The sequence below is a fragment of the Macrotis lagotis genome, chromosome 4 (assembly GCF_037893015.1).
Source record: "Macrotis lagotis isolate mMagLag1 chromosome 4, bilby.v1.9.chrom.fasta, whole genome shotgun sequence".
Taxonomy (NCBI): Eukaryota; Metazoa; Chordata; class Mammalia; order Peramelemorphia; family Peramelidae; genus Macrotis; species Macrotis lagotis.
In genome coordinates, this window is record NC_133661.1 from 390367 (window position 1) to 397622 (window position 7256).

The 7256-nt window shown below is 39.0% G+C and overlaps 1 pseudogene; it reads left to right on the top strand.

Annotated features, from left to right (window-relative positions):
- Window positions 1-331: 331 nt before the first annotated feature.
- Window positions 332-2855, top strand: LOC141520515 (uncharacterized; annotated as a pseudogene).
- Window positions 2856-7256: the final 4401 nt, after the last annotated feature.

The window sequence follows — 7256 nt, forward strand, 5'->3', positions numbered from 1 at the left end:
TGCTGGTATTTGGGTCAAGTGACTCCTAGTCATTCTGAACTTAGGTCCAGCCCTAAGTGTCACAGGTTTGTGGTGAGGATCCAAGGTGATTGTATATGAAGCTCTTTGTAAATAAAATCATCCTAAAGATGTGAGCTAATGACATTTTCTGATGACTGATTTTTTTCCCCATTTAAGTTTGAAGACTTCTTTTTGCCCGGGGAAAACAGAATGTGAATTGATATACATTCTGCCAATGGAGGGAAAGAGATATAATTATATGTATGTATGTGACTTTGAAGGTATAACTGATATTTATTCCTTTTAGCAGGAGAGATCAGATTTGAAATAAGAGACTTCTGCAGAGATAAGCCTTTCTGTGGAAGAAACTCACAAGCAAAGATTCATGAATGGCAGTCCCTATGACACCACTTGGAAAGAAATCTGGACTGTCCATCAGAGAATCCACAGGGGACTGAAGCCTTATGAATATAATCAGTGTGGAAAGACTTTCATGCAGCGGGCCAGTCTTGCTGAACACCAGAGAATCTACACTGGAGAGTAACTACCTTATGAATGTAATCAATGTAGAAAAACTTTCCAAAAGAAAGATAATTTGGCTCAACATCAGAGAATTCTCACTGGATTGAAACCTTATGAACGTGGAAAGACTTTCAAATATAGGAAGAATATTGCTGCCCATGAGAGAAACCAAGCTGAAGAGAAACCTTTCGAATGCAATCAGTGTGGAAAGACATTTATGCAGAGGACCAGTCTTCCTCGACATCAGAGAATCTACACAAGGGAAAAGCCTTATGAATGGGATCAATGTGGAAAAGCTTTTACCCAGAAGAAAAACTTTGCTGTTCATCAGAGAATCCACACTGGAAAGAAACCTTATGAATGTAATCATTGTGGAAAAACTTTCATACAGAAGTCCAGTCTTGTTGGACACCAGAGAATTCACACAGGGGAGAAATCTTATGAATGTTATCAATGTGGAAAGACTTTCAGATGTAGGCAGTATATTGCTGTACATCACAGAACCCATATTAGAGAGAAATCTTAGAATGGAATCATGTGGAAAGACTTTTGCAAAGAGGAGCAATCTTACCATATATGAGAGAATCCACACTGGGGAGAAATCTCATGAGTGCAGTCAATGTGGAAAGACTTTCAGATATAGCTCTAGTTTTACTGTAGCACATAGAGAATTCATGCTGGAGAGAAACCTCATGAGTGTAATCAATGTGGAGGGCAGCAAGGTGGTACAGTGGGTAGAGCACTGGCCTTGGAGTTAGGAGGACAGAGTTTGAATCCAGTCTCAGACAACTGATACTTTCTAGCTGTGTGACCTTAGGCAAGTCACTTATCCCTGATTGCCTCACATCCAGGGGCTTCTCCAGTCATTCTGATTCATATCTGGCCACTGGACACAGATGGCTTTGGAGAAGAAAGTGAGGTTGGTGACTTAGCACAGTTCTCCCTCACTCAAAAACAATTCATGTGCTTGTCATGGCATCATCTCCCTGATGTCATGGTCTTCTTCAAGAATGAAGGACATCATCAATCAATATGAAAAGACTTTCAGAGCCAGTTCGGATCCTGCTGTACATTCAATTATACTGGGGAAAGCCTTATAAGTAGAAAGTGTGGAAAGGCTTTCACACCAAAGGTCAGTCTTGTTCCTCATCAGAGAATTCACACTGTAGAGAAACTTTAGTAATATAATCAATGTGGAAAAACTTTCAGGTGAAACACCAGTCTTACTGTACATCAGAGAATCCACAGGAGAGAGAAGCCTCATCAATCTAATCAGTGTGGTAAATGTCAGTCCCTCATTTCCTATCAGAGAATTTATAGTAGATAGAATGCCACTGGAATAAAGGAGGAAAGTCATTCAGATGAAGTATTTTGTATCAAAGATCATCTCTTAGTTTATGTCAGAAGAGTCATCCTGGAAAGAAGCCTTATGAATGTGCTCAATGGAGCCATGCATTTTCTAAAAGTTCCTGGAAGTTCCTGGTGAAGGCTAAACTTTGTATTTGATTATATTAGAATGGTGAAATTAGGGGAAATAATTCATGCCAACCTACCAGGTTGTAAAACAGCAAAAGGGGGTAATAGAGTTGCTCCTTAGATACAGGATTGTGTGAAAGGAGACATTAGACTATTTTCAAAAATTAAAATGTCTTCAGAGTAAGGAACAGGACCAGTGTCCATATTGTGTCAAGTGGGGAGCAGTGTTTAGTGAAGAAGTTTGTCAAAGTTGTTTGACAAACAGCACCTAGATGGTTCCTCATGATTCAATTCATATTACCAGTAGGATGTGAATTTTGATTAATATATGATACAATTTGGGAATTATACTCCTTTGATCTTTGGGATGATTTATATGTGACTTCTAGGTTCCCCTCTGTGATCTTTTCTCCTAAAACTCCTCACTGACTAGAAGGAAAAATATTAATAGACCAAACCATTATAATAAAAATGACAATACTACTTAAATTAATTTACTTATTCGGTGTCATACTATACAAACTATTATTTTATGGAGCTAGAAGGTGGTAACCAAGACAATTTTAACACATCCACCCTCTGGTCCCTGACCACTATCCTACAACACCAGATCTGCAGATTAATCTAAACCAAAGCATAGCAAGAACAATGATCATAATAACCTCAAAGTATTCTTACAGGAATCCTCATTTGCCTAGAATACCCCAGGAGAAAAGACCACTGCAAGATCCCTTAGGTCCTGGCTTTTGTGAGGAGAGACTGACTCCTCTCTACACCTTGAGGCTAGTTCATGGATATAGTTGAATAATCCCTAAGTAATGAGCCCCTCTTGTTGTTCTGCTGCAGCATCTGGGTAGGTCTGGATGGGGTCTGGAATTGATATATCATACACCCAGAACCCAGACAAGCGGTACCTAGATGGCTTCTCACATATGAGGGGGTAAATCTGGATACCATGTGTAAATCATGCTCTTTTGATGTTTCAGACGGGTGACTTTCAGATTCTCCTTTGCAATCTTCTTGTGGTTTAATGTGTCCAGGTCCTTGTGACCACTTTGGGGGCTTTCTTGGCAAAACCACTAGAGTAGTTCGTCATTTTCTTCTACAGCTCATTTTAAAAATGAGGAAACAGACAAACAGAATGAAGTAACTTACCCAGTGTCACTCAGATAGGAAGTATCTGAGAGGGAGATGTCTTCCAGACTCCAGGCCTGGCACTCTATGCACAACCCCTCTTTGCACAAATAAAGAGAGATCTAAATAATTGGAGAAATATTAATAGACCAAACCAATATAATAAAAATGACAGTACTACTTAATTTACTTATTCAGTGTCATACTAACAAAACTATTATTTTATGGAGCTAGAAAAAAATTACAAAATTTATCTGGAGAAACAAAAGGTCAAGAAGATAAGGTAACTGACTAAAGGAAAATGGAGAGCAAGGGGCCCAGTGGTGCTAGATCTCAAGCTACATTACAAAGTTATAATCATCAGAATAATTTCACACTGCGTAAGAAATAGAAAAGTTGATCAGAGGAATGGGTTAGATACACAATATACAGAAACAAGTAGCAAATGTAGTATTACAAAAGATTCCAGCTCTGGAGGCAAGAACTCACTATTTAAAAAAAACAAACAAAAACGTTAAGAAAATAGGAAAACAGTTTGGCAGATAATAGGTCTACATCAACATCTTATAATATGTACTTAGACAAGCTCCAAATGGGTACATGATTCATGATTGAGGTATAAAGGGTAAAATCTGTACAAATGAGAAGAGCATGGAAGAAATCATGTGGCAGATATATGGACAGGCTCGGAGCTTATGACCATACAAGGAATAAAGAGGGTTCAAAGGAAGCAAAATGGACAATTTTCATTCCATTTTTTTCCAGAAACAAAACTAATGTATCTAAAATTATTAGAAAAGCAGAAAATTGGGGCAGGAGAATCTTTACAGCAAGGTTTTCTAATAAAAGATCTAATTTCTAAGCTATGTAAGGAACGGAGTCAAATTTATGAGAATAAAATCCATGTCCCCAAACTGACAAATGGTCAAAGTTTATAAAGAAAGGTTTCTGAGGATGAAATTTAAACCACAAGAAACCATATGAAAAAAAAAATTCTTTAAGTCATTAATAAAGAAATGCAAATTAAACCAATTCTGAGATACACTCACACCCACAAGATTTTAAACTCAATCAAAAAAAAGCAAACGACAAATGAAATGCTGTAGGAAGTAAAAAAATACACTAGTGCACTGTTAGTGGAACTGTTGCTTGGTTCAGTCATTCTGAAAAGAAATATACAAGTGGGCCAATAAATATATTGAACTGTTTTTTTAAAAATAGACTGCTAAAGTCTTTTTTTAACCAATTAGAAATGAGAAGACACTGAGGTAATATTGTGGCTGCTGATCCTGTGGTTCATGGAAGGGTCATCCACAACAAAATGGCTTACAAAACAAAATAGAGTCAGTCCTGTTTGACCACCTGGAGAGGGCTGATTGTTAAATGTTTTTTACAAATAGCAACAAAAGCCACAAATCAAGGATTGATGACTTTTTTAATTGTCCAGACCTAAAAAGGTTATGTTCTTGATGAACAGAAAATGTAAAAGTGCATTGTTCTTTTTTTTCCCAGAAAGCCAATTGTTAAACATATACTGGCATACTCTTGTTTAAATTCCCTCCTCTTTTAGATCTTTCTATCTTATGTTTGTATGCTGTAGGGATCCCAACAAAACTTTCCCCATTATGTAAAGACACCAGCAAAGCCACTTATCTCTTTGTTCCAGAAAAGAGGAAATGGGAGGAAGTGGGTGGAAGCTATTGGGACTGGGTATTGATACCCCATTAATTACCACAAAAAGCAGAAGGAATAAAATGGTCTAGAGACCAAGATATTCTCAACTTGTGAAAATAACAAAGAATGAAAAATGAGGGAAAAGTGTAGAAAAAAGAACCAATCATTCAATAAATACTTGTTAAGGGCCTTCTATGCACCAGGCCCTTTAATAGCTCTGAGGGACAAGGCTAAAAAGAATGAAATCATTTCTCTTCAAATGAATTTAGATACTAATGGAGAAGAAAACAAGTGCAGATGAGATAGAAACTGCATAAATATGAATTAACGAAAGTAATACAGAGGAGCCAAGGACAGGGTGGCTTAGGAGGGAGGGTCTCAGCAGATGGAGACAGCAAGTAGGACTTCAAAGAGAAGATAGTACCTGAACTGGGACTTATGGCATGAGAGGGACTCCAAGGTGAACTCAGGTCCTGGTCAAGGGGCAAGGTGGTACAACAGAAACGGGAGGTGAACCCTCTATGGCAAAAACAGGTCCATGATCCTGGATCTCAAAGAAGAGGAGGGGTTGTAAGTAGGTCAGGAATGTCTCTATGGCTGGAAAAGTTGAGGTCTGATTGTGTGGGGGTACTGACACCTTAATAGTGCTTGGGATGTGATCTGGAACTAAGAAGGAGTAGAGGCCACATCTATGTTTGAGGAAAGTGAGTTTAGCCAGAATGTGGAAGATGGACTGTAGTGGTGAGAGACCTGAAGCTGGGCAGCTAATGAGGAATGGGGGTAAGAAGGGAAGAGAAGAGAAGAGATTGAGCATTTATAGAGCTCCTACTGGGTGTCAGGCTCTCTGTTCTGTAATTTACAAATGATATCTCATTTGATCCTCCCAACACCTGTGGGAGGTATGGATGGTTTTACAGTGAAAGGAAACTCAGGCAGAGTCTAGTGACTTCCAAGGGCTCTACAGTTAGGAAGTGTCTGAGGTGAGATTTGAACTCATATCTTCCTCATTCCAGCCCCAGAATGGCTCTAGGCATTTAACCACTCAGCTGCCTCTGTCTTAACATCTCATACCAGAAACAGGATAGTTTTCCCTTCAAAAGGTATTGACCCAGCCTCTAGTTCTCTCAAAGATCTACAAGGAACTTCGTATGTGCCCAGATACATGACTGAAATGATGGAGGCTGGTGGAGTCACCTGAGCTGCATCAATTGTCAGAGTCCTCAGTGCTGATTCATAGGAGAGCATTCTTCTCTCCACTGCAATGTATGAAAAGTTTGAGAGACTCAATTTATGGGTAATTAATACTTTTATTAATTATGGCTTGTGAATACTTAATAAACAGATGGTCATTTGGTCTTCTTTTGTAAACCAAAGATGACTCACAGCAGCCTCTCAAGGCTTATGAACCCTTAGAAGGGTGTTGTTCTCAACCAGTAGCAATCAACTCGGATTGGTTAAGAATAAGTGAGAGACTAAATATTATAATAAGAAGTGGGCCTATTCTAATGAGGGGCTGGAGGACTTGACTTTGATTATATTACTCTTACCTCCTCTCCAAAGGCATCTACCCCCGACCCAAGCTTGCATGAGATGAACACAGTGGGTCTGCATTTAGCTAGATTGGATTCTCTTTGTATGGTTCTCTAGTTGGGATGGGCTAGTTGGGTGATTATTTTAGGCAAGATCAGTAAGTCCTTCAAAGACTGTATTAACTTACAGGGGCTTATTTTTGAATGAGGAAATGTAAAGAAAATTCTTAATTTCTATTAGTAATTAGTAATTACTACTATAAGATTCAAATATTGTTAAATGTCCTGGGAGGGTCTAAACTCCCAAGGACCCCCTTGAGTCAGGCCTATCCCTCAAGAACAGGTTGTTGCACCAACCTAGGGGAGATGTAATGAGGTCCTGAAGGAAGGTGGTTGCTGTGTTAATGGAAAGGAAGGCTCAGATTTGAGCAGAATGAAGGTAGCAAAGGTAAGATCTGGAAATGAGTGGATATGTGCTGTGAAAAGGGAGTGCAGGATAATGACAACCACATCAAGTTGAAAGACTGAAAGGTGGTGGTGACTTTTATAGAAAGAGGGAAGTTTGTAAAAGAGGGCAGGGGCAGGGGAAAATGAGGTCTTCAGGTTTAAACCTGTTGAGTTTAAGTTGTGTTTGAGACAGTGAGTTGGAAACTTCTAGAAGGGAATGACTCCTGGGACTTAAGCACAGAAGAGGCATTGAGGAGTTAAGATTTCAGAGTCATTTGCAGAGATGATAAATCAATCCAAGAGGGAGAATAGCAAAAGAACCAATATGGAGGTTTGGGAGCCTATTTGGGTTGGGAATGCAGACAATGGGTCATCAAAGAAGACTGAAAAAGTGTGATCAGACAGGTAGGAGGTAAAACAGCAGAGAAAACTCCCAGAGGAGTAAAGAAATCAGAAAGAATGGTCAATAATGTC